The 27,750-nt window shown below is 37.7% G+C and overlaps 1 pseudogene; it reads left to right on the forward strand.

Annotated features, from left to right (window-relative positions):
* The first annotated feature begins 6,705 nt into the window (after positions 1 to 6,705).
* LOC122688513 lies at positions 6,706 to 7,154 on the forward strand (annotated as a pseudogene).
* The last annotated feature ends 20,596 nt before the right edge of the window (positions 7,155 to 27,750 follow it).

The raw sequence follows: 27,750 nt of genomic DNA on the forward strand, positions 1-27,750 counted from the left end.
AATGTTCATACATATGATCAAATGTTACTGATTTGATCCAACGACAGCAAAAGTAAAGCCACGACCATTCTTCAAAGGGAAAAAATATGATTATTAAATAAGCAATATTCTCTAGAAGTAGATCATATGTTCTAACACGTAGGCTTGCTGACATTTAGTTAGCCTTAGCGTTTGGTGTTCATCCTTCTTTTAATTATTTTTATTTAAAAAAAATCAGGTTAGAGGAACCAAAGTAAAGTTCGTTGGCAGATAGGAATCCTGTTTACTTTCCAACTCTGAACTCAGCAGGTTAGGTAATTGGGCTACAGAAAAGTTCCTCCATTTCTATTTCCAGCTGGTGATACACAAAAGGCAGGAAGTTATCTCATTAATGGGGCACCAGCTTTATGCAAATTATGGTAACAAAAAGGCTTCCCTTCATACTTTTTCATAAATTACCTAATAAAGTGGGAATAAATGGCCATATTCAAGAGCCTTTGTTGTATTTTTAGCACAAGACTCTTTCTGTTACTGCAAATATGACTAAATGTGCCTTGTTCAAAAGGGGTGTTTATGAAATAAGGCCACTCAAAAGCTTTTATTTCTTAACAGCCTTCAGTTACTTTTATGGCACAAAATTAACATAATTAGTCACAGAGAATAGATGACATAAGCAGCATGCCATGCACAAAAGGGGGAAGCAGTATCTAAGGAAGGTATTTTGAGAGATCAAAAATTTTCAAAGTGCTTAATACTAGAAGGTCCTTTTTATTTGTGCACAGCCTTAAGATACTTTTTTTTTTTTTAACTCCGTGAAATTCACATAATGAGATGCAGTAGACAGATGACATTAGCGATGTGCCATTAGAAAGAGGTCAGTTTCCTCTGAAAGATAGTCACTGTTCCTGCTCGTCATTAATTTGCAGCTTCAAAGCACTGAGCATATGATAGCCTAGCATGTTAAGCAAGTTGCAGTTATCTTTAAATAACCATTTTTTCCAGTTATTAGAAACTAAAGTTTTTCAACTACCGACTGAAAGCAAAATTAAGGCATGCAGCAGTGTTGGGGAGGAGGGGAAGGAAAAGAAAGGCAGGAAGATTAGGAAAAGAAAATCAAATATATTTTAAAAATGAAGTTGCTGATGGTTTTCCCTGGAGGTGACCTGCTTTAACTTCAGTGCTAGAATTTGGGGGTCAGTGATGGGCCTTGAAGATTGGAGTGCTGGCTAACAAATGAAACAAGTGGGGATTTTTGGTTTCTGTGGCCTTATTGTGGCACACATAACAAGGCTAAAAAGCGATTGTGTGGTTATTTATGATCCCACTGAGGGGGAACATTGAAGCCAGAGGGCTCCGTGAGGTAGGAACATTAAAAGGGTTAAGAGCATGTGGGTTTCTCTTACATGAGTACTGATCAAATAAAAATGCATTGAGAAATAGATCAGATTATCTTATTTTAATGTGAAGATCAGTGAGATTTCTCTATTTTGGTTGGTGAGAAAATCACAGACGAGAACACAGAAAACTAAAGGATTGAGACTTTTAATTCATCTATGAGTTCAAATCTGTTATGACAAGGCTGTTTTATGTTTAAATAATTCCTTTTTTTGCATCAAAATACATGAATATGGTACAACATTCATAATATTCACAAAGACTTACAGATTCTCCAATTTACATTCCCTTGGAGTCTATTTTTGACAGAAATTCTAGAAGCATTTCATAGTGTCTAGCTGCTTTAAAAACATTCTGATTTATAACTTCATCTCCCACCACCCAAAGTAAAGTTCAGTCCCCAAATCTGGTGTACATGTGATGACTGACTTTCTGCTATATATTTAGCTTGTGTATCAGTGAGTGGCAAGGCCAAAAGGCATCAGAGAATAAGTATTAGTAAGAATAGCAGACAACATTGGTGAACATTTTGAAACTATTGAAGCAAAATGCTTATTTTTAGGTCAGCAGTAAATAAGGTAAAAATGGTGATTGTTGAATGATGATTTTACATCTGCGGTGACATTTTACTACTAGGAGAGTTATTTTTACTCACTGTGTAGATTGGTGATATTGCATCTTTGCAGTGCTTGAATTACCTGGTGCTGGGCAGGACAGGGGAAGATGGCCTGGGGCACTGTTCCAGGCTGTGAGGAAGTAGAGACAGAGAGACTCCGGGCTGATGCTGTAGCTATGATGGCCCTACAGGACATGGGTCATTGCAGCTGAACCAGCATGAATGTTTATGGAGGAGTTCCCTCATGAAAATCACAGATTAAGGAAGAGTAAACTAAACTGCCCCTCTTTCTTCCGTAAAGTATATGTGATTTTATATTGCTTAACTTGCTTTTAGCATTGTTTGATTAGCTTCCATTTAGTTAATACTAGGGCTTCCCAGCGGAGAAGGCAATGGCAGCCCACCCAAGTACTCTTGCCTGGAGAATCCCATGGATGAAGGAGCCTGATAGGCTGCAGTCCATGGGGTTGCTAAGAGTCGGACAGGACTGAGCGACTTCACTTTCACTTTTCACTTTCATGCATTGGAGAAGGAAATGGCAACCCACTCCAGTGTTCTTGCCTGGAGAATCCCAGGGACGGGGGGAGCCTGGTGGGCTGCGGTCTATGGGGTTGCACAGAGTCGGACAGAACTGAAGCGACTTAGCAGCAGCATCAAAGAAAGTATCATTGAAGAGTAACTAGAAATTCACTAGAGTGACAAAACAGAAGCTCAAACAAGGGAACCTGAAAGGCCAAGGCTAGTTCTCCACTGATGGGGTTGGAGGCTTAATCAGTGAAACGTGGGATATGCTGACCCAGGAAGTTTGAAAATAATAGTGGCAATAGATGAAAAAGTGAAACATTTCAAATTTAATTCTTGTTTTAAAACAGCATCTTATACAAATCCAGGCTGACTTGCACTGCCTTTTGGTAGTGCTTTAGAATGAGAAGAAATAAGCATAACCATTGCACCTTTTCAAAGTGCTTCCTAAAGTTGGAGGTTGTCATGGATGCATTGCAAAGGTTTTCCTTTTAACCCTCTCAACAACTGTATGAAGCAAGTATTTTTTATGCCTGGTTTTCATATGAGAAAACTGAAGCTGATCTACCCAGCATCACAAGAAGTTAGGAAAGACCATCTGGATTCACATTCAAACTCAATTCTTTTTTTGGCTGTGAGGTTTCTTGTGGGATCTTACTTCCATTCTTTTCCACCAACTTTCAGGGAAAGCCCTACAGGATCTGAGAGTGAATCACAAGACAGGGCATGCGGACAGTATAATATGAAATTTTTAGAGCCTCATTTATTATACTCTTCACATTTAGCTTTTTAATGATTTAAAATGCCATATGCATTTGTAAATAAAATTTGTATGAATTTTCCTTTAAGAATATCAAGCTGTAAAATAATAGATGGTGCATATAAATGGCAAAAAAATAAGTAAACAAAAACAATCATTCACCCAAATACATATAATGTAGAGTAATTGAAAAAAGATTTCCATTGAGTTCAAATGCTATAGTTGCTTTTTTGTCACTGTTCTTTTCCATGAAAAATGCTGGAGAATAATTATATGTGTTTAACTATATAAAAGAAGCCATGATAGTTAATACTATACTTTTTCTTGTAAAATGGATTCCATCTGCTTTTATTAAGGAGAATAGTTAGAGTAGAATGAAATACTTATTAATCTAGCTGGTCTAGGTAAGGTCTAGTTCATTTTAATTAAAAAGCTGAATTTCTAAAGAATTGCAAGTATATAGATGCACTTAAAGCACCTTGCATTTTACGCTTAACCTTTTACTTTAATCCTGAAGCTTTCTATATTGTTATTTTAAGTACATGTTAATAATATGCAAGCTGATGCTTTGAAAATTCTCTGAGATGTGGTTAATGAAGAGAAACTACACCATAAATTGTATCCAAAATATGCAGTCCATGCAGATGTAATTTTTCTTGAACTGCAGTATTTTGCACTAAATTGCAATAAATAATTTTTCAGCTTGTTTGGGTTTATTCTCTATTGTTTATAAGAAGTACCATCAGTTACTACTGAAAGAAACAACTACATACAGTAACAGGCAATCTTAGTTTAACAAGATCCTTTGGATAAAAATAGATTTCAGATCTATCTCCTGCTAACAGAATGCAAATTCTGATGAAACTACACACTAGTGTTTTTCATAATTTAAAGTTTGTCACATGGTGTAATGCACTTGCTCACTTTCCCCTGAGTTCTGCCAGATGAGGCAGAGTGGCTATGCCATTTTATGATCAATACAGACAGAATGTTCTACAAGGTATTCTGGGAACTGTAGTTAACAGAGAACATTTTTCTTGTAAATGCATTTGTTAAAACAATGCCCAAAAGAGACATGATATTCCAGCGACTGTCCATGTTTCTATGATGAACCCTGTGTTTTTCAGTGGATTGTAACCAGCAATTTGGCCCTTGCTAAATGGCACCATCTGTAGTTTAGCCTGCAGATTTGCACAACCCGAGATACTGTCACCATTTCGGAAAGTCTGTCTTTTAAAGGTCTCACGTAAGCCTAGGTTAAGAAAGACAAGAAGATAGCTGATGTTTTCACTGCTTTTCATTTTAAGCTGAATGATCAAGAAAAAGACAATGCGCTTAGAGTGGAGTGATTGTGTCAGTTTGTCTCCAGTGGATTATTTTACACTTCTGCTTGTTTTCCTTTCCACGTTATATTATTATCATTTGGAAATAAGTAGGAATGCTGTAAGGAGGGAAATAAGAAAATACTATGACTCTGTCTTTTGCTAGAAGATATAAGTATCCTTTGAATCCTAGGCTATCGCAGGAGACAGAAACTAAGATTTTGCAAAAGACAGGAAATGAGACTGGGGCAAACTGGGGAGCAGTGCCCAGCTAAAATAAGCAGCCTGAATATAGCACTAACAGATGGCTGCCGTGCCCCTTGTTACAAGCTAGCCTATATTTTTTTCCAAAAGATGTCAGAATTATGGAGTTTTCTTACAAAATTAAATATATCAAATGCCTTAATTTTTAAAAGTTGGCAGCATATTTAATTTTAAGATAAATTTGTTTTTTTTTATTTTGCACAAGTCAAACAAAACACTTCTCCAAACCAGATTTGGCCGAGACACCTCAGTAGCAAACCTATACTCTAATCTTGTATCTTCACATCAGTCAAGCGTCAATGCCTTCTTAAAAATGAGCAAAAACTGTAGAAAAGATAAAAAGTTAAAAAAAAGAGTCAAATTGGATATTTTTTGGTTCATCTGTTTCTGTGTTTCAAATGGATTGATTATATTGAAATTATTTTAATAACTTTCTATAAACTTTTAAATTTCTTTTCAAAGCATATTTCTGTAACTTGTGTACTCACATTCTAATGACTTCATAGGTCATCAGTACTATTTATGATTTTGTATTTTTAAATTGTTATTGGAGATAGTTGCTTTACAACATTGTGTTATTTTCTGCTGTATAGCAAAGTGAGTCAGCCATACATATACGTATATCCCCCTTTAGGGGGTGGATTTCCCTCCCATTTGGGTGATCACAGAGCATTGAGTAGAGTTCCCTGTGCTACAGAGTAAGTTCTCATTACTTAGCAATTTTATACACAGGAGTCTATATATGCAAAAAGTGAAGAGGAACTAAAAAGCCTCTTGATGAAAGAGAAAGAGGAGAGTGAAAAAGTTGGCTTAAAGCTCAACATTCAGAAAACTAAGATCATGGCATCTGGTCCCATCACTTCATGGGAAATAGATGGGGAGACAGTGGAAACAGTGTCAGACTTTATTTTTGGGGGCTCCAAAATCACTGCAGATGGTGATTGCAGCCATGAAATTAAAAGACGCTTACTCCTTGGAAGGAAAGTCATGACCAACCTAGATAGCATATTAAAAAGCAGAGACATTACTTTGCCAACAAAGGTCCGTTTGGTCAAGGCTATGGTTTTTCCAGTGGTCATGTATGGATGTGAGAGTTGGACTGTGAAGAAAGCTGAGCACTGAAAAATTGATGCTTTTGAACTATGGTGTTGGAGAAGACTCTTGAGAGTCCCTTGGACTCTCCAACCAGTCCATCCTAAAGGAGATCAGTCCTGGGTGTTCATTGGAAGGACTGATGCTGAAGCTGAAACTCCAATATATTGGCCACCTCATGTGAAGAGTTGACTCATTGGAAAAGACCCTGATGCTGGGAGGGATTGGGGACAACAGAAGGGGACGACAGAGGATGAGATGGCTGGATGGCATCACCGACTCGATGGACATGAGTTTGAGTAAACTCCGGGAGTTGGTGATGGACAGGGAGGCCTGGCGTGCTGCGATTCATGGGGTCGCAAAGTGTCGGACGCGACTGAGCAACTGAGCTGAACTGAACTGAACTGAGTCTATATATGTTAATTACAACCCCCCAATTCATCACTCCCTTCCTCTCTTAGTATCCATACCTTTGTTCTCTATGTCTGTGTCTCTATTTTTGCATTGCAAATAGTTTTGTCTGTATCATTTTTCTAGATTCCACATATATGCATTAATATATGATATTTGTTTTTCTCTTTCTGACTTTTGCATTATTTTCTTGAGGTAGCCCAGTAATCACTCATCAGAAATGATTATGAAAGGAATCTGGAGGTGACTGCCAGCTTCTGCTACCTCAGTAGGAGATTGTCTGGACTGGGTAGGGGGAGGGAGCTCCATGGCATGGGAGCCCTCCAGGCGGCCAAAGCCACATAATGTCGACAGTTCATCCATCTGTCCATGCCAAATGGGTCATGGGGAAGGTGACTGTGACAGCAATGCAGAAGACTGTTGAAGTAAGAGTGGCCAGATTGTTTTATATCCCTATTTATTAAAATATTTTAATAAGCAAAAAGTGTACTTTGCTACAATGCTCTCCAGCACTCCAACATTGGGCATATTGAGCTTCTCCGAGCTCTGCCTGTCCAGCAAACAAAGCCCTGTTAATCATGAACTGACCGAGATCATGTTCGGTGTTGGACAAGTCATATATCCAGGGACCACAAGGTGCTGTGGGGGAACCACCTACCTGGCGGGTCCAGTCTGTCTGGAGCTCACCCACCTAACCCAAAACTTGGAAGACCTCGATCCCTCTTCAACACGGGTGAGGGAAGATTGGAAGATAGAGCCAAAGGGAAGGGTTTCTAAGTTTACTTTTTCCTAAGTTTTCTCACAAATTATCTAGTTTCCCTTCTGGTATTTATGAAATAGCTAAAAGTAAATGGAGTAAAGGCCTTGTTATAATTTTTCATAAAAAAGAAATGGTAATGGAAGAATTAACATTATTAAAACTAAATAAAGCTAAGTAGCAAAATAAATAAATGTATACTTATTTGTGAAAAAGTTATTTTATAAAGAATCCTTTGGAAATTGAAGACAAGAAAGTGTAGTTACTGGCAGCTTTTTCCTCAAAAATAAGGTAATCCCTGATAACTGAGTCCTTTTTAAGTACATTCCAATATCCTAACTTTGGTTGCTTAAGGATCCAAATAAAATCAAATAAGATTGTGTGGTAAACAGTCACAAAGAGAGAACAACACAATTTTGGAGGAGAATCAAGGTGATGAGAAAAATCTTGGGTTTTTTTTTTTTCCCCTAAGAGAATTAATATGCATGTATAGAGATGTGTGGGTTCCCCAGGTGGCTCAGTGGTAAAGAATCTGCTTGCCAGTGCAGGAGATGCAGGTTCCATCCCTGGGTTGGGAAGATCCCCTGGAGAAAGGAATGGCAACCCACTCCAGTATTCTTGCCTGGGAAATCCCATGGACAGAGGAGCCTGGCGGGAGCTGTAGGAGCCTGTAGGACTGTAGGACTGTAGGAGCCTACAGTCCATAGGATTGCAAGAGAGCCAGACAAGACTTAACGACTGAACAAAAACAATATGGATGTGTAGGATTCCACTGTATATATGTTAAAAAGAAAGATAAAAGTATATCCAAGAGCATTTTTATTGTTTTGAATATTAAGCCCAAATCAAAGCATTTTGTATTTACAGTTAGTATGAGGATTGCTATTAGCCTATATGTATTTAAATTCTACCTACAATTTTCCTAACTGTGCTCATTTTATTTGGAACAAATATGCCATGTTAGCATATCAAATGATAAGTTATCTCATAGGAATCAGTTCCTAATTTAAGATTACTGGATATTTTAAAGGCCCAAGTGTGTCCCTTATTTGGCCCTTTAATACATGCTTGCTGCCTTAATTCGTTTCCCTTAAAAATCTGGTGATGGCTGAAAAGAAAAACGAAAAGTACATGTACTCTTCACTGAGGCAGAAAGAGCCCTAATCATAAAATTTCCGACCAGAACAGGGTCACCTACACTTAAATTTTCTGTAAACAAATAAGTGCTGAGACAGCTGATCAACTTCCTCAGTGCATTTTTCCCCTAGTACAATCAGTTTGAGATAAATTGCAAAATAAATAAATGTCAAATAACAATTCCCATGACTAGTATTTGAACTGAATTTAATGATGATTATGAAGACAAAGCTGTGATAGGCCTCTGCATAGAAGGCTTAAAGGGAACAATCTGAAACAATTTTAACTCCGAACCATTTTAACAAATGAATGTATTTCCTAAATTGCCACATCAACCAATCCTGCTATCTAATTATGGCCAGCAAAAAGGGCTACATATTAACTATTCCAAAACCTAAGCCATTATTTTTGGTTGACGTTCAGCTAATAAACCTGAAAAGCATTTTGCTCATTGAATAGTCAAGGTTTCTGCTTTACAACTGATAGGGAATATAACCGGAAGTTGCATTGTTCTAAGGCACACATTCTCTAAAGACTTTACTCAGACTCTGTGCTCTTGCTCGTCATCAATGCTTCTACCATCTTCTAGGATAAAATCATCACAGTTGCTTCTTAGAATAGAAATTTAAGAGAGCTCTGCCCATCATTTCAAAATTATTAAGAAAAATATCAGTGAAAAGTCCATTTTATGTCCAAAAGGGTAAAATGACCTAGGAGCAGGTGATTCTGTAGCCCCACCTGGGTCGTTTTGACAGCTTATGCCTATGTGCTAATCAGCTTGTAGCAAGGCAGCACCCTTGAACTTGTCAGGAAAAGCAATCTGGAATTCACTGATTAGCAAAAGGAATTTAGAGAAACAGTATGTAGAAGTATTTATGGAAAATAAGAAATATACTTTCAAGGTCCTAAAATTTATTTTGCTATTAAGCTTGTCCTTTGGAAAGTTGTAAACCTAAAAACTTTAAATCTGTTTCCTAATACCCTTGTGTTTGTTGATCCTCTGTCCACTTATTTTGAAGGGATCTTTTAAAGTTATTGCAAAATGTGGAGTGCATTTGCCATCTACTGTATATCATGCAATGAACTCTATTTAACAGTCCAGGGGGAAATTTTCTTTGCCTGGAGGATACATTGTTCTTTTACCTAACCAACACTAACTGTATTTCCCTTTTTCACATTTGCGACCAAAACCCTCAGAGCCATATTTATGATCCATTTTTAGAAAAGGCATCACAACTCTTCTCTACCTTAATCTTACTGCAGGCATCAACTTTCTCTTAACCTTTGTCTTAATTCCTCCACCTCATCTTAATATATTCATCTGGTTGTTTTGAAATCTGGGAGGCTGGATTGCAATTTTGAACACCAAAATAATAAAAATTAGTTCATAACATTTTCCTTTTACCATATCACTTTTTGGAGACTATATGGATTAAAGAAAGAATCACACACACACACACACACACACACACACACACACACACAACCCTTTAGGAAGTCCAGGGTTCTTTTTTCTCTAAAATAGTTTAATGTGTTTCTCAATCAGTAATTAGACTTTCTTATAAATTCATAAGAACACAAAGATAGCCCATTAATTCAGGCAAAGAAATGACAGTTTTTGCACAATCAAACCCATAAAAAGTGAGACATTCAAAAAAAGTAAGTTTATGGTCCTATTTTTGTATTTCATGTAGTGCCAAGTGTATTATGGCAAATAATTGCTTAATAGATTATTCACTTTGGGGGAGCATAGACACTCTTCCTTGTTACAGACCTAGATTCTTGAACTCTTTAATCAATGTAAATTGATAAGAGGCCAGACTAGAAATTCAGGTATAAGGGAGCAAAAACAAATAACAGGTCCCCTTGCTTGCTGCCCTAGGAGGTTGAGGTGGTCCCTTAGGTGGGATGGGGTGGATTGGTGGATTAGGCTGGAGAGGTGGCTTAGGCCGTCTGCCCACCCACTCCGTGGTGCAGTGTACTGGGATCATAGGCAGCACCCTGCTTTTCCTTCTCTCACCTCAGAAATGGCAGTTGGGTTTGGACCCTTTTGTATGTTGTTGTTGATGATTTGCTCCAGTTGGGCATGCATGTGGTTATTTTAGTCTCTTATATTTTCTTTGTATGCTCTTGCCTGAGGAGACATTTATCCAGGTAAAAGCACTGCAGTAAAGGGTGCAAGGTCCCAGCCTGTCTCAGGCTCACTGTAGGTAGGGGCTGGTAACAAGGAACACCACTGTTTCCTCTAGGTTTTCCCTTTCTTGTCTCTCTCTCAATTGGTGCCCACAAATTCTTTATTTTCATTTCACCGTGCATAAGTCTTTACAATGCTTTGCCCTAGCCTTGACAGTCTGACTTTTTAGCGAATCATAAAAATTCTCTCAAAGTCTTTTAGTTAAAATTCCTGAGGTAAGAAATTTAAATGAATTAAATCAAATATCCCAAGTTGCTGTTGAGCATATACCTACTCCCTAAAAGTGACAGATTCAAAGTCCACCCATCTTTATTCATGGGTGTGCAGACCCCAGCTGATTTTGCAGGTGAATATGAGGTTACATGAAAAGGAATGCAGAGAGTGGGGAATGATAGACCATTCTAATAGTTTATCACATCTATCAATGTATATATGCACGATGATAATTAACTCTATGTTTATTACTCTGTAGTCCAATTTGCTGCTGCTGCTGCTGCTGCTAAGTCGCTTCAGTCGTGTCCAACTCTGTGTGACCCCAGAGACGGCAGCCCACAGGCTCCACCGTCCCTGGGATTCTCCAGGCAAGAACACTGGAGTGGGTTGCCATTTAGAACCTGCTAAACACAGGTTTGAACAAAAATATTCCCTTGTTTTGATTTGTTTGATTCACTTGGTTTCCCTTATAAATACTCTATCCATCAGCTTTGATGTAATCATAAACTGTCCCCAAATTCCAGTGGCTTAGGTACGTATTTCTTGTGCATTTCACACATGATGGTTGTCTGGTTCTCAGTGGGTCTTCCTATATCAGACACAGGCTGAGGAAGCATCCGCCATTTGTGACATAATATTCTTATGGCAGAGAAAAAAAGCAAGAGAGCTGGCAGAGATGTGTGAAGGCTCTTAAAGTTTCTGCCTAGATGTGCTGCATGTTATTCCTGCTCACATTACATTGGAAATAGATCCAGCATTGATGTCAAAGGGATGTGCAACTCCCTTCCTCCATTGACAGGGTACAACCCATCAGCTGGTGGTGAATAAAAAATGTATCATCCCTGTACTGGACAGGGTGGGAGCAAGAAATTGAGCACAATAATGCAACTTACCACAAACTACTATAGTGGCTCCAAATGTACACTGATAGAGTCAAACTCTTTATTCCAATGGTTTTTGAAATATTGCATTGATCTCTGAGGTTCCTTGGACATATAGTGTTGTCAAGAGAAATTAAGGGGCATGTGGTTCTTGATGCCACTCCCTCCCCCTGCCATAGTAGTTCTAGTTTTACCTGTGCTATCTGTCAGAGACCTGTGTAAGATTTACTTTCAGGGGAAATAAGAGCTCTTTTTAATTTCAGAAAAATATTTAAAATCATTTTCTTTGTTTGATCATCAATATTTTCTATCATAAATTGCCAATGTAGTTTTCAAAATTTGTCTTCTCTATCCCCTCCCATTTACTTTACACTTCCACCTAACTTAACTCATCATAATTTTTATATGGCACCATTTTTTTCTTCCTTGACTTTCTTCTACATAAACTACACCCCCTTTTAATGTAACTTTTTAATTCCACCATTAATGCTTTGCAAACCTATGTATCTTAGTTTTTTAAGACTACCATTACAGCTTTCCTGCTGGCTCAGTGGTAAAGAATCCACCTGCCAATGTAGGAGACATGAGTTTGATTCCTGGGTTGGAAAGATCCTCTGAAGAAGGAAATGGCAATCCACTCCAGTATTCTTGCCTGGAAAATCCCATGGACAGAGGAGCCTGATGGGCTGCAGTCCTTGAGGTCGCAAAAGAATAGGACATGACTTAGCAACCCAACAACAACAACAACCATTACAAAGTACCACAGATCAGAGTACTTAAACAATAGGAACGTATTGTCTCACAATCCTGAGGCTAGATCTGAGATCAAGGTGTTGACAGGGTTGATATCTTCTAAGGCCTGTCTCCTTTTCTTGTGGATGGCCTTCTTTGTCTTTATCCAGTATCTTGACATGGTCTTCCCTCTCTGTGTATGCTCAGTTGTGTCCAACTCTTTGCAGCCCTATGGACTATAGCCCGCCAGGCTCCTCTGTCCATGGAATTTTCCAGGCAAGAATACTGGAACAGGTTGCCATTTCCTCCTTCAGGTGATCTTCCTGAGCAGGGATGGAACCCGCATCTCCTGCATCGGCAGGTGAATTCTTTACCACTATGCTACCCACTGTGTGTATCTGTGTCCTAAGGGTCTCTTCATTCACAGACACCAGTCATATTGGATTAGAGCTTGTCCACATGATCTCACATCACATTTCACATTGCGCTCATTTCATATGCTAGCAAAATAATGTTCAAAATCCTTCAAGCTAGGCCTCAATAGTACATAAACCAAAAACTCTCCATTGTACAGGAAGGATTAAGAAAGGTAGAGGAACCAGAGATCAAATTGCCAATATTCTTTGGATCATAGAAAAAGCAAGGGTATTAAAAAAAAAATCTGCTTCAGCTTCATTGACTATGCTATAGCCTTAGACTGTGTGGGTCACAACAAACTGTGGAAGAGATAGGAATATCAGACCACCTTACCTGTTGCCTGAGAACCCTGTATGCAGGAAAAGAAGCAACAGTTAGAATCGGCATGAAACAGTAGACTAGTTCAAAATTCGAAAAGGAGTATGTCAAGGGTGTGTATTGTCACCCTGCATATTTAACTTATGTGCAAAGTACATCATGCAAAATGCCAGGCTGGAAGACTCACAGGTTGGAATCAAATTGCCTGTAGAAATATCAACAACCGCAGATATGCACATATCTGTGCATACCACCCTAATGGCTGAAAGTGAAGAGGAACTAAAGAGCCTCTTGATAATGGTGGAAGAAGAGAGTGAAAAAACTGGTTTAAAACTCAACATTCATAAAACAAAGATCATGTCATCCTATCCCATCACTTCACGGCAAATAGATGGGGAAAATGTGGAAACAGTCACAGATTTTATTTTCTTGGACTTCAAAATCATCGCAGGTGGTGACTTCAGCCATGAAATTAAAAGCTGCTTGCTCCTTGGAAGAAAAGCTATGACACACCTAGACAGCATATTAAAAAGCAGAGGCATCACTTTACTGACATAGATTTGTGTATCGCTGATCCTGTTCCTGATGCCAATTGTCTTGTTTTATCTGACTTTGCTCACTGTTTGCTGAATCCAGGGTAGACAATGCACAAGCGAGGGAGCTGGAGAAACACTTGAGGAGCCGTAGGAACTGAAGACAGGTTTATCCTCTCCTGGCTGGCGCAGCAGCCATAGCAGCAGACAGGCTATATTGTCTCCTCTTGTGGCTGATCCAACAGACACAGCCGAGATGCAATAGTAATGCTGCCGCTTTTTAGGTGGAGTTCACATAGCTCCACAGCACAGAGGAGCTGGTGACCAAGCGAGTTCCTTGTGATGCGCATGTGCAGTTCTGTAAATGATCTCAGCTGTTACATAGTCATTATTTACAAAACCTGGGGTGAGAGAGCCTGAACAGGCCCTCTTGGCTAATTTGCTCTCTCCCCACATTCTCTATAGGACTTCGCTGATAGCTCAGTTGGTAAAGAATCCGCCTGCAATGCAGGAGACCCTGGTTGATTCCTGGATTGGAACGATCTCCTGGAGCAGGGAAAGGCTATCCACTCCAGTATTCTGGCCTGGAGAATTTCATGGACTATATAGTCCATGTGGTCACAAAGAGTCAGATATGACTGAGCAACTTTCACTTCACTTCACAGCCCCTATAGCCAAAGCTATGGTTTTTCCAGTAGTCATGTATGGATGTAAGAGTTGGACCATACAGAAGGCCGAGTGCCGAAAGACTGATGCTTTCAAATTGTTCTGGAAAAGACTCTAGAGTCCCTTGGACTGCAAGGAGATCAAACCAGTCAATGCTAAAGAAATTCAACCCTAAATATTCATTGGAAGGACTGATGCTGGAGCCGAAACTCAAATACTCTTGCCACCTGATGCAAAGAACTGACTCTCTGGAAAAGACCCCGATGCTGGGAAAGATTAAAGGCAGGAGGAGAAGGGCACGACAGAGGATGAGATGGTTGGATGGCATCACTGACTTAATGAACCCAAGTTTGAGCAAACTTTAGGGGATAGTGAAGGACAGGGAGGCCTGGTTTGCTGCAGTCCATGGGGTTGCAAAGAGTTGGACACGATTCAGTGACTGAACAACACATGACCTTATTTTACTTTATCTCCTTAAAGATCCTGTCTCCAAATGTCATTATTTTCTTTTCAAAATTAAACAAAATATTGAGATATAATTGGCATGTAGCATTGTGCAAGTTCCCTGGTAGCTCAGACCATAAAGAATGTGCCTGAAATATACATAATATAAAATTTAACCAATTTTTAAGTACAACTTGGGGCTTCCCGGGTGGCACTACTGGTAAAGAACCTGACTGCCAATGCAGGTAGATGTAAGAGATGCAAGTTCGATCCCTGGGTTGGGAAGATACCCTGGAGTAGGAAATGTCAACCCACTCCAGTATTCTTGCCTGGAAAATTCCATGGTCAGAGGAGCCTAGCAGGCTACAGTCTATAGGGGTTGCAAAGAGTTGGACACAACTGAGTGACTAACACACATTGTATAAGTTAAAAGTGTAGAATGTATTGATTTAATGCATTTATATATTGCAGTATGATTCCATTATAACATAGCCAATAGCTCTATCTCTTCACTTTTCATATTTTTTCTTGTGAAGAGAACAATTAAAATCTTGTCCCTTAGCAACTTTGAAGTTTATAAAGCAGTATTGTTGACCATAAGCAATATGTTGTGCGTTAAATCGCCAGCATTTATTTATCTACTTGTTACAAATATTGTCACATTTTGTGACACTGGGGGTAGGGATTCAATGTGTAAATTGTCGGGGAGACACAATTTAGCCATAACACTGTCCTTCAAACTTTGATGGAAGTACTAGCTCAACTCTTGTTGAAAATACTAATTCAAATCTTGTTGAATTTTGTAACTGTAATAGATTCATCCTAAGTCCATTGCATAAAATAGAAGAAAGATAGATAAGTTTTTAATACCTTTTGATAACTAATCTATGTGCCTCAAACAGGTAATCTTCATCAATCATGTAAGATTTCACTCTGTGATTGGGCTCCTGTCTGTCTTCCAGCTCAATGACCATACTGCTGAAGAGGCCTTTTCTGGCCACAGCTAAGATGCTTACCTAATTGCTCTATCACATTTCATTTCACTTATAATAATGTGCCCTTTTATTTCTTGCTTTACTTGCTTATTGTACTTCTCCATCCCTCTATTTTAAATGCCAGCTGGTGAAAGGACTTGTGTGCTTCATACCACTCACCATAGAGTCAGCTGTTCCAAGCCAGTTCTTGGCACATGGTAGGGATTTAATGACTCTTCTCTTGAGTAAATAAATGGAGGGGAAATAGCATTAGATATCAAAAAGTGAGAGAGTAGGCAAATAAGCAAGAATTGAGCTGTCAAAAGGCTTCCCTGGTGACTCAGTGATAAAGAATCCGCCTGCAACACAGGCGGCACAGGAGATGTGGAGGGTCAATCCCTGAGTCAGGAAGACCTCCTGGCAAAGGAAATGGCACCCACTTCAGTATTCTTTCCGGGAAAACCCCAAGGACAGAGGAGCCTGGCAGGCTTTAGCCCATAGGGTTGCAAACAGTCAGATGCTGAGCAATGAACACACACACAAACATACACACACACACACACACACACACACACACGACCTATTAATATCAAAGGAACAATTCAACAGTGCCAGTAATTCAATAATTCACAATAGATTCTAATTATCAGGGTCATATCACACAATATTTGGGCAAACAATATAATTTTTTTTTCAAAAGGTCATTGAATAATCACTAAGTTGGCAAAGAGCTGATTATAATTTAAATAAGATAATAAGGAATGAGACACCATATTATTGAAAAACATTTTCACATCCATGAGAATAAAATAACAGAAGTAATATCTACTTTCCATATGTAACTGCAATTATTTATTAAAGTTTTTCTCTATTTCTTTAAAATATATATTCACCATCTAAAAAAGTTTCTTGAATTTAATGACAACATATAAATATTTTATCATTAGGTATACTTATTTAAATATATCCCTGCATCTATGTGTACATACAGATGCCATTATAAATATCGCTAAAGTAATATATAGTGTCCGTTCTGTGTGTTTAACAAATAGGTATATCAGAGTAAAGTTTTGGAAAGAAAACCCATGTCTTTAATTCTATATCCTTTTCATGAATCTAGCTCATTGATGCAAAATATTAAACCACTGAACAAGAAAATAGATTCTATGCAAGAAGTAGTTTCTCTGGAGGTAGGAAATTTGTAGTACTGAAGACTAGATCGTCTGAGGATAAATTCAAAATAACCACTGAAGAAATGACATGAAGATTTAATTCTTTCCCAAGGGAAATTGTAAAGAAGAGCAAATGACTTAATGCTAATCAAAAAGCTAATGAGAGTTACCTGTGGAATAAAAATTTCTAAGAACTTATTGTATGTATAATCTTTTGGCTGTTTTCGTTTATCAAAATAGCTGCTGAAATTGTAAGGGGATTTGTATGTATCTTTATATTCTGCTTAAAATATTTTTGTTGGTTGTAAAGAATTTTGCAAACCACGTGTGTGAATGTCTTTTCGAATTGCTACGTTGACCCAAACCTTTCTTTTCCTTTTAGTTTTGATAGAATAAATCTCCAACAAAAACAAAAATGAACTTAGCAACAGGTGAAGGAAAAGGTTAGTGTCATTTCAACAATATAAATATACCTTCTTTCTATTTAAAGATCCTAGACCTTGTTTTTGCTCTTTTCTTTTTTCTAGTTTACATATTTAGGTGATAGAATTAAAGGTTATGATATTATCAAAAAGCAAATAAAATTATTTGATTAAATTTGAAATTTAAATTGCAGTAAAATGACAATGATTATTCTCTTCTTCCATACCCCTATTTGGCACTGTTCAATTGATTTAAAAGCTTTTTCAAATTTATGTATAATATATGCCAGTAGGTGGTGGTAGTATTTTCCACAAGACAATGCTATTTTCATCAGTAAATAGCCCCCAAAATAGAGATCATTTTCTGATCCTCAGTTATTCCCAGAGCAATACAGAGACTTCAGAGATTATCTTTCCCAAGTTATACTCCCAGATTCTGTTTAAAAACAAAGTTAGGCATTTTAATCACTGTATTACATTTTGAGGGGTGGTGGCGGAAGCCTCTAATAAATTTGGGGGCCTACGGGTTTAATTCCATGGCATTAACCGTTACATTTTTCTTTTCTAACAGATGCCAGCCATTAAATTGAAAAGTTGAAATTGAGGATATAAAAAGTGGGGTATGTGTAGCCAGCTAGTGAGTGATTTTAACCAGATTTGCTCCTTCATCATGGCTCATTTGCATTGTGACTACTCTGAAAAAGACAGCTTTTGTGGACTCCGCTGTGTTTGTTGCTCCTACAATGTAAAACTATTCAAAGGGTCCGATTGTGTGTTCAGATATCACATACATATTGCCCTGGTTCTGGGATTTCCTGTTACTCTGAATGATAAAGATTCTTTCCTATTTAAAGTACAATTCATCCATTGTGTCTGCGTATGTGAAAGGGCACCTTTGTCGGATATACATAAGCAGGGAAGAGACTGAGAGTTGAGGGGATGGAATAATTTGGCAGTTGTAGGGGGACAAAAGGTACTTTTTAGTAAGAGGGAGAGGAGAGGTAAACACTAGAGATCATCCCATAAAGGAACTGACTTCAGTTTGAGAAGGGGTGGTTTGGAAAATGATCTGGAATTTATAACCTTCTGAACTGCATTTTTAAAGAGCTTTTCTGACCTTAATTTAATCCAATTTTCGGGAATCTAAAATACCCCTTCCAGTTCTCTGTCCAATTTTATTTTTAGAAATCAGAAACTGGAAGCATGTACAGACAGTGATTCACATTGAGAAAGCCAAGATCTCTTTAAATCTGGATACAAATATAGGAGTTGAGAACCATGTTACTCTCAAGGTCTGGCCCAGAACTGGCAGCTTTGGCATCACCTGGGAGGTCGTTAGAGACACAGAATCTCGGGCTCGGCCTTCCCCTCGATCTACTAAACCAGAATCTGAATTTCACAGGATCCTAAGGGGATCTGTATTCATGCCAGGGTTTGAGAAGGCCTGATTTAGAAGATTCCTAGTTAATGAAGCTACTTATTCTTTTCATAGCGTGGAGAAGGAAAGCACAGAGTAGCCTTTTTATACATTTCACAGACTCAACAGAATGTGAACATCTAGAGCAGGAACTTCAGTCACTCAAGGTCTTGAGTTTCCTATCTTCACTCTATTTGTGGATTCTGTTTATAACTGTAATAAAGGCTTTTAAAAAACTGGGCAGATGGCCAAACAGAGGGAAAAAGTCAGAAGAGTGCTGCAATATTAGGGATGACTGAATCTTAAAGATCATCTAGTTCTTCAGTTCCCCTGTATAGGCATCCTTACAGATCATGCTTCCATCAGGACTTGGTGACTAAAGTGTCTTGAAAAGCTTTGCACGTAAAAACTGGTGTTGCCGTTCTTTTGAATCAAAGAACAAACAAACAAACAAGAAACCAAAAAAACCAGAGAAGGTTAAGCACCAAAATTTTGGAAATGTTCCTTAAGGGCAACAGAATGGAAGCAAATGAAGCTGGTGAGCTCTGGTTAGTGTTCAGTTGTTCTACAAGATTTCCTGTTAAAATGAGTCTGGAAATGCTTGAAATATATTCCAAACATTTTAAAATAGTCAATTATTACTATTCAAAACCCCCATCTATTTTAAAAAAGTGAAAGTAAGCCATTATGTTATTGTATCCATTCCCACTTAGAAACCTTTTGAGCAAAAGACATTCAATAATAACTGTATTCCAGTTTCAGTACCCTACACGACATGAGTATCTCCCCCACATTCATGCTAAATATAGATTAACACAGGTTTAAAGTTATGGAATTTATATAGTTCATCAAGTCATAATTGGCTTTCCCAGGTGGCTCAGTGGTAAAGAATCCACCTGCCAGTATAAGACGCGAGTTCAATCTCTGGGCTGGGAAGATCCCCTGGAGGAGGAGGTGGCAACCCACTTCTGTATTCTCACCTGGAAAAAAATCCTATGGACAGAGGAACCATGGGATCTCAAAGAGTTCAACACGACTGAGCAACTGAGCATATAATTCATAATTACTCTTAAGCAAAAGCTTACCCCAAACTAGCCTAAGATATCAAAAGTGATTTAAGCAATGCATTGGGACAACCACAGTATTATACAGTTTATTCTAGGACCCTGTATGAGATGGTCCAGGTAGAGTAGAAATGCAAATCTGTTGCCTTAATTTGGACCAGAATATTTTCAGTGACATCCAATGATTCCAGTTTTACATTTATCCACCTTCAGTTGCAGAGAGCTACTTTTTAAAATGGATTTGAGACTTTGAGAGTGCTTCAATCGGTTATTTTGCTAAGGAAAAAAATTATTGCTAATCAAGAGTCATTAGTATTGGCTGTTTATACTATAGATCCTTCCTTATGAGTTTCTTCACCTGTCACCAGCATAGGGCTGGTGCCAACACCTGCCCAGACAATCTTTCCTGCTTCTCCTATAATGGGTCCCCAACATTCCAGGATCTATCACCTGATGATAGAGCTGATATAATAATAGAAATACCATGCATAATGAATGTAATGTGCTTGAATCATCCTGATTCAATATAGAGCTGATATAATAATAGAAATACCATACACAATGAATGTAATGCCCTTGAATCATCCTGAAACCACTACCCGTATCTTCCCCACCCCCGCCAGGCCCAAGTGAGTACATGGAAAAATTGTCTTCCACAATTTTTCTGGTCCCTGGTGCCAAACATGTTGGGGACCACTTCAGTGAACCTTTGCAAATAGTCTGTTTTCAAAGAAACTCTTCCGTACATATCAGATTTTGAATATCGTATGAGTTTCATTTTGAGAACCTGCCAGATTCAGGAGTATATAAAAGTAATTTAAAAATTAAAAAACAAAACAAAACATCAGTTCAGCTCAGTTCAGCTGCTCAGTTGTGTCTGACTATGTGACCCCATGGACTGCAGCACACCAGGCTTTCCTGTCAATCACCAACTCCCAGAACTTGTTCAAACTCATGTCCATTGAGTCGGTGATGCCATCCCACCATCTCATCCTCTGTCGTCCCCTTATATTTAAACCAAAGGAATTGAGTTGTCAAATAGCTTGATAGTAACAGATCTAGATGGAAATCCCATGATTTATAATACTTTTTTTTTCTATATCAAGTGGGAGATTAGATGCAGAATGAATCATTTCCTGAGCATCTTTTTCAGACCACCAGTTTTTATTTAATCTGATTGTTTATATATGCCATTAAAAAGTCCTTTGATAAACTAAATGTGGGAAAAAATATATTATCTACATGAAGTATCTGTTCATTTAATTTATTGAGATATGCTATAGCCCTACACTGAGTTCTCTATGCTGATGTGGACAGTAAACCTCCATTTACAATAATGTGGAAAATTAAACATGACAATGTACCCTTAGAACTAGGACAGGAAGAAGAGTATATTAGGTCCCAAGAAAACACCTGATGTTTAGTTCAGCAAAATTACTAGTAGTATGCTTGTCCAGAAGCACTGCTTATCAATCTAATAGTTTACCTTCATATTTCCCATCTTATATTCATGTTGGTGTTCAAGAAGACTTTCTTTAAGTGTAAATATACAGTTGTTGTTTGTTGTTCAGTCACTCAGTTGTGTCTGACTCTTTGCAACCCCATGGACATCAGCATGCCAGGCTTCCCTGTCCTTCACTGTCTCCCGGATCTTGCTCAGACTCATGTCTATTGAGTCACTGATGCCATCCAACCATCTTATCCTCTATCATTGCCTTCTCCTCCTGCACTCATATACAGGGAGATGATTAAACTTCATCAGCTAACTGTTCTCACAATTCTCTAACCACAAGGTAAGGAGACCTTATGATGATAGAGTCCCAGATAATGCTACAGATGGGGGCCAGAGTTGGCAGGAAACGAAAGAAAGTGGCCGCTAAGTCAAACTTGACTTTTTAGGAGAGCCTGGGCCCAGGGCTGTAAGCCTAAGTTCTATTTGGAAGCTTTCTTTGAAAACCCTCCTTACGTGTTTGTGATGCTCATTTTAAACTTCTGACTTGATAAAAAATAGTATCCTTCCTCTGTTCTTCAATCTTATATTGAGAGATAGTTTGCACCTCAGGCAGTCTCAGGAGTGTCCTCTCTAGGCAGAGAGGGTGGGGTCTGTCCCTGAACATCTGGAGCAGGAATTAGCATCTGCAAAAGATGTGGAGGAAGCCTGGGGGTGGAATCACAAGATGGTGAGTAAGGTAGGCAGGCATGGAAAGTCACTATACAGGAAACAAAAAGTCATAGAATTGGGTGTTTGTGCAGCATGCTGTGTGAGAGTAGGAGAAAGGGAGTCTTTTTCTGGTCAGAAACCAAACTGAACACATTTGCAAAGACCAGCTAAGTCATCTGCAGTGAAGCAACTTTCTGCACATGGTTTAACTTAAACTCTGTTTTGGAGTAGGGGCTTCCCTGCTGGTTCAGATGGTAAAGAATCTACCTGCAATGCCCAAGACCTGGGTTCAATCCCTGGGTTGAGTTTTGGGGTGAAAGATGCTGAATCATGTCTGACTGTTTGCAACCCCATGGACTATACAGTCTATGGAATTCTCCAGGCCAGAATACTGGAGTGGGTAGCTTTTCCCTTCTCCAGGGGATCTTCCCAACACAGGGATTGAACCCAGGTATCCTGTATTGCAGGCAGATTCTTTACCAACTAAGCTATCAGGGAAGCCAATAATTAGCTGAGGTTGATAAAAAAAAATTGTTCTTCCTCTCTGGCCACCCACGTTGACTCAGTTCTTAGCCCTGGTCCCTTTGAATTGAACTAGCTCTGTTTTCTTTCATTTTCCACCTTTTTTTTTTTTCCTAGTAAAAGAAGATGGTTTTGATCTTAATGAAAGACTGTTTCATCGAGGCCTTAGAAGATGTCTTAACTAATCATCCCATGCCTGGGGAAATATCCACCAGTGGTATCATCTTGAGATTTGACAACACAGTTTATTTTTCCAGAATTATCTATGAATGCAAGCACATAAAAATTAGCAATTACACACCATGGCAATTTAAACATTTTCTTTCTCAGTATGGTTATGTTTGCTTAAAGTGGAAAATGTGATGTTAACCAAAAATCAGATTTCACTTGTGTGAAGGCAAGACATTTTATTAATGTCAATTAATTGAGTATACTGTGTCATTTGTTTGTATTTTCAGTTTTTATATGCAACTCACTTCAATATCATGTGGCCATAAGAATTTGTTTTTGTAAGAGTCATATCCAACTCTTTGAAACCCCATGGACTGCAGCACACCAGGCCTCCCTGTCCCTCACCATCTCCTGAATTTTGCCCAAGTTCATGTCCATTGCACCAGTGATGCCATCCAGCCATCTCATCCTCTGACACCCTCTTCTCCTTCTGCCCTAAATATTTCCCAGGATCTTGGACTTTTCCAATGATTCCTTCTTCTCAACACATGATCAAAATACTGGAGCTTCAGCTTCAGCATCAGCCCTTCCAAAGAGTATTCAGGGTTGAGTTCCCAGAAGATTGACTGGTTTGATCTCCTTGATGTCCAAGAGACTTTTGAGAGTCTTCTCCAGCACTACAGTTCAAGGACATCAGTTCTTTGGTGCTCTGCCTTCTTTACAGTCCAACTCTGACAACCATACATGACCACTGGGAAGACTATATCCTTGACTGTACAGACCTTGGTCAGCAGAGTAATGTCTCTGCTTTTCAACACACTGTCTAGATTTGTCATAACTTTCCTGCCAAGAAGCAAATGTCTTCTACTTTCATGGCTGCAGTCACCATTTGCGAAGATTTTAGAGCCCAAGAAGAGGAAATCTGTCACTACTTCCACCTTTTCCCCTTCTATTTGCCATGAAGTAATGAGACAGATGCCATGATCTTAGTTTTTTTAATATTTAGTTTTAAGCTGGCTCTTTCACTCTTCCTCTTCACCCTCATGGAGAGGTTTTTTAGTTCCTTTTCACTTTCTGCCATTAGATTGGTATCATCTGCATATCTGAGGTTGTTGAAGTTTCTCCCGCCTATCTTGATTCCCACTAGTCACTCATCCAGCCTGGCATTTCCCATGATGTGATCAGTGTATAGGTTAAACAAACAGGTGACAACAGACAGACCTGTCATACTCCTTTCTCAATCTTGAACCAATCAACTGTTCCATACAGAGTTCTAGTCATTGCTTCTAGACCCGCATACAGGTTTCTCAGGAGACAGGTAAGAGGGTCTGGTATTCTCATCTGTTTAAGAGCTTTCCATAGTTTATTGTGATCCACACAGTCAAAGGCTTTGGCATAGTCAATGAAATAGTGTAAGTATGAAACAGTCCATAAGTATAAGGACTCCTTAAAAACCATGTCAAAAATAAATGTTTTTCTCCATGATTATACACGTTCTGAATTCTGATTATGGACATTTAAAAAATATAGAAAGAAAAAGAAAAGAATGGCCCTGAGTCCTACGCTTAAAAAGATTACTACTGGGTGATACTTTGATTTATTTCTCTCAAGTTTTTTTTTTTTAATTGTATATATCTACATAACTGTTTAAGACCAAAGCATATTATTATGTAAAATCTTATTAGGCTATATTATAATTCAATAGCTTTCACATAACTTTTCTTCCATTTTAGCATATTTTAGTTAAGTTCATACTATTCTACCATGGATTCCTAAGCATGAGCCTAGAACACTCTTTTAGAAGATATTCAGATAGATTTTTCCAGTAGTTTGGTACTGTAAATAATACTGCAATAAACATGTTCATGCTTGAATATTTGTGCTTCTGACAATTTTTAAGATAAACTTCTGGGAGTAGAATTAATGTGGCAAAAGATACAAAAATTTAGGCATAACAATTTTCATATTTTTAATCAACATTTCCAACTATTTTTACCTTCCTGTAAAGTCTATGAAAATATATATGCCTACCAGTAGTTTAGGAGAGGTCTTTCCTAGAAAAATATATTTTTGTTTTAAAAATGTATTTGATTTAAAAGTTTGGATTGAAGACAAGAATAATTTTTGAACTAATACATTAGTTAACCCTATTTCTTATTTTGTGAATCTCATTTATTATGTTCAATATTTTATTGGGGAATGGTCTTTTTTATTTTATTCAACAAACTCTTTATAAAATGAGAATAACACCATAGGTCTATTTTATAATTTGTAAAATTTTGCTAAGTTTTTATTTATTTTAAAAATTTAATATATTACTCTAGAGAACTTTATTATATTTAGAAATTTCATTTAATGTTATAAAGTTTCTTAATTTCTTGTTTGTGAGTTCCTCCATTCCAGAAATTTAAAAAGATTCTCCATATCACTGATTTCATATTCATCTAAACTGCTTTTATTTAATGTTTTAAATGAACATTTCAAGCAATATGGAAATAATTTTAACATTAGATAAAGAGAAGTTTTTGTTACCTATAAACATTTAACTAATGTTTCAGTATCATTTATTAAGAATTCTTGCTAGAAACTATTGCATAATGATATCAGTTCAATCATATTCCAAATTCTTTTAAAAATCTTTTTATGAGTTACAAATTTGGTATGTTGGTCATTTTTTGATTTTACAGAAATCTACAGTTTTAAGTATTAAAGTTAAATAATACATTTTAATATTTTCTAGTTCTAGTGTCCACTAACTCTTTTTCCCTTTGTAGAGGTGTCATATATAGCTTATCCCAGATAATTATAGTGTGTGTTTCTTATGTTTACAGAGCATCTACTTAGTTTTTCTTTTCTTTTCTTTATTTTGGGACAGGATATATTCTACTATGAACAAATGCGTAACAAGTACATATTTCAAGACCAAACATTAGAAATATACGTCAGTGAAGTATGTGCCCATTGTCACTCAACAAGCTAGTAAATTATAGATCTGGAATCAGACTTTGTGTTATTACAAATTTCCAGTCTGATGCTTAACCCACTGAAACTCATAGCTATATTGTTTATAGGCTGAAAAAAGGACCACTGTGGGGCTCCTGGCTCACAAGGAGCTTTTTCCTACACGCTATGGAAAGCCTCCCTATTGGCTTGCAATAGTTTCTTAAAGTCTCCTACCCAGAAAGAAAAGGAGCTCAAGACAACACTCTCACCATGCCATCTTATCTTTGTGAATTAGAAAATGAAATAATGTTTGAAATCTCTATTGAGAGTGCTGTTATAGAGATAGTCTCTCTGGGGGCTGGTTAGGGTTGAAGAGGGCAGGTTCCTGGAATGTTATGGGGGGCCTAATGATATGTCTGAGATATAAAACAGTTTCTGATGTTTTCCAAATGGGTTATCGTTCATGTTTAAGTGATTATAGCAGTGATTTAAGCCAAACTAAATATTCTCTTTCTATGGTTTACTTCAACTCTAATCCCTCTTCATGCGAACTTGTCCAATTTTGATTTTTTTTTTTTTCTTACGTGGGTATTTGATCATGTGGGCAAAATTTAATGGGTGAAAAGAGTGTGAAAACTAAAAAACGATAACAACAACAAAAAAATCCAATAATGTGTGGTTGGTAGGAGATATAGGGCTGGATTGATTGCAAGTGTTCTAAGAGAAAAATGACACATTGGCTAGGCATCAGAAATCATTTTTTGCCAATAAAAATCTCTAAAGCAATGGAATCATCTCTAAAAGAAATGATTGAAACCTCTTGTCTGAGCCACTTAAAATTGCACCTAATAAAGCTTTTGAGAACTCTATACTGTTAGTAAGAGATGATGACCTAATAAGTCCAGTCCATTGATTCTGTGATAGTCTTGGCAAGACCTACTCATGGAATAACTTCATAATCAAATCTAAGACACCCTGCAAGCACATATAAATTCATGTCTCTAGTTTCTAGATGACTATTCAGATACATCCTTGTATTCATAAAAATACTTTTTCCCCTCATGAAAGAATATGTTCATCTATTACCAAAGAAAGAAGTGATTTGAAAAATAAAATACAAACACAAAACAATGATTTATCAAAATATAATATACCACAACCTGATGCTTGTTTCTAGCTGTTGATGTTGTTATCTCAAGACTAAAGAACTGTGCTAGAGACTCAATTATTATTTTATCAAAACAAAAGTGAAGGAGGAAGAAAACTCTCCAAGCTGACAATCTGCATATCATATTTCAACGTGATGTGATTTAAAACAGCTGATCTATTAAGCACTCAAATTAGACTTTACAAGCAAATAACCGATTCTACCTTGGCTTTAGCATTGCCTCTGGCATTTTTATAAATGAATATCTGAAAAAAAATATATAAGAGCCTCCCTTCTGGTGCCTGGGAAACTTATTAACTATTTCATATTCAAAGACTTTCAAACTTATGAACTTTCCCCAAAGTGAATGGCTAGTGCTAATACTTGATATCTGTCTGACTGACTGAACCTTGTGTGAAAGTGAAAGTCACTCAGTCCTGACTGGCTGTTCGTGACCCTATGGACTATATAGTCCATGGCATCCTCCAGGTCAGAATACTGGAGTGGGTAGCCTTTCCCTTCTCCAGGGGATCTTCCCAATCCAGGGATCAAACCCAGGTCTCCTGCATTGCAAGCGGATTCTTTACCACCTGAGCCATCAGGGAATCTTGTGTAGTTTCTGCAAAAGTCTGAGTTGGCAGCTTCCTCCTTTTACCAAATATTGATTCCCTTTTTAAACCCTTTCATGTTCTAAATTAACCTGGGAATTTCCACATTGACTTCTTTAGTTGCAAAGAGAAATAACATGCAGGAACTTTCCTGTTAACTTATCATGTGGGATAGAATTTAGTTTCTGTAATGGTAAGCACAGAACCCTATAGAGAGCTTCTAAGCAGTGAGAGGAAAGGAAATTGGAAGGAAGAACTGAAGATATTTTTCTCCTATGAATTAGCACAAATACAGATTTATAGCCTACACATGTGTTTTGTTTTTACTGATGGTTGTAACTAGGGACACCTGTAAGACAGAGCCAAAGGGGAAGAATTAAAAATAAATGGAAGAAAAATGTAATAATAAGCTGCATTTCAGAGCTTGATTTGAAGCCTAGTATGTGAGACTCTAAAATTCTCCTTTCCTGGAAAATGTTTTATCATTTAGCTTATG

This window comes from Cervus elaphus, chromosome 33 (assembly GCF_910594005.1).
Source record: "Cervus elaphus chromosome 33, mCerEla1.1, whole genome shotgun sequence".
Classification (NCBI taxonomy): Eukaryota; Metazoa; Chordata; class Mammalia; order Artiodactyla; family Cervidae; genus Cervus; species Cervus elaphus.